The sequence below is a fragment of the Phalaenopsis equestris genome, unplaced genomic scaffold (genome assembly GCF_001263595.1).
Source record: "Phalaenopsis equestris unplaced genomic scaffold, ASM126359v1 Scaffold200709, whole genome shotgun sequence".
In the NCBI taxonomy this organism is placed as follows: Eukaryota; Viridiplantae; Streptophyta; class Magnoliopsida; order Asparagales; family Orchidaceae; genus Phalaenopsis; species Phalaenopsis equestris.
The window spans coordinates 18,748-19,600 of NW_018220517.1; positions in this window are offsets into that span (position 1 = coordinate 18,748).

Sequence of the window (853 nt, forward strand, 5' to 3'; positions counted from 1 at the left end):
AGTTCTATGCCAACTTTAAGGAAACATTCATGGGAAAATGGTGGATTCATGGGAAAATGGTGGAATTTACTCCAAGGAGAATTAATGAATTTTACTAGTTAGAGGTTGTGTATAGCTACCAGTTCAAATCATTTTCTGCTACAAATGAGGCCTTAGATGAAGTTATTTCTTTTCTTAATGATGGAAGAGGAGCTTGGAAGGTGAAGAATGGTGTTAAGGTAAATTTCCCTCTTTCTACCCTCTTTCTATGTTAAATGTCCTATCACTACTTTATTTCTGGTAGAATGATACCAACAAATCAACATAGTGAGGTTACAAAGGATAGAGCCATCTTACAAAGGATAGAGCCATCTTGAAAGAGCCATCTTGAAATTCTATATTCAGCAAATGAGAAGGTTAGAAGTAGGTCCTACTATTTATATAAACACTCATTCTATTGCTTTGGGAGAGACTACTGGTGGGTTAGCACACCCAATTCTGATATTCACACTATGTGAACAGGCAGGAGTTGATTTTAGAATGGATGAGGAGAGGATTAAACCTCTAAAACTTATTAGGCCTGCCAATATTAAGACTTATGAATGTCATGTTGGATGGAGGTCTGGAAGTAGGAGTAGGGATATTCCTTCTACTTTAAGTACCCCTACTCTCCCTACTATCCAGGAACTTATGGAACAGATGATGATCCAACAGGGAGATATCTTGAGATTAGAAAGTAGAATGGAAAATATGGAGGCCAGAAATGCATACAATGATGATTTGATAAGGCAGAAGTTTGAATATGATGCTGCTTATGATGATGTGATTGTCAAAAACATGAGGGGTGACCACTTAGTTCAGTTTCCTACTCACC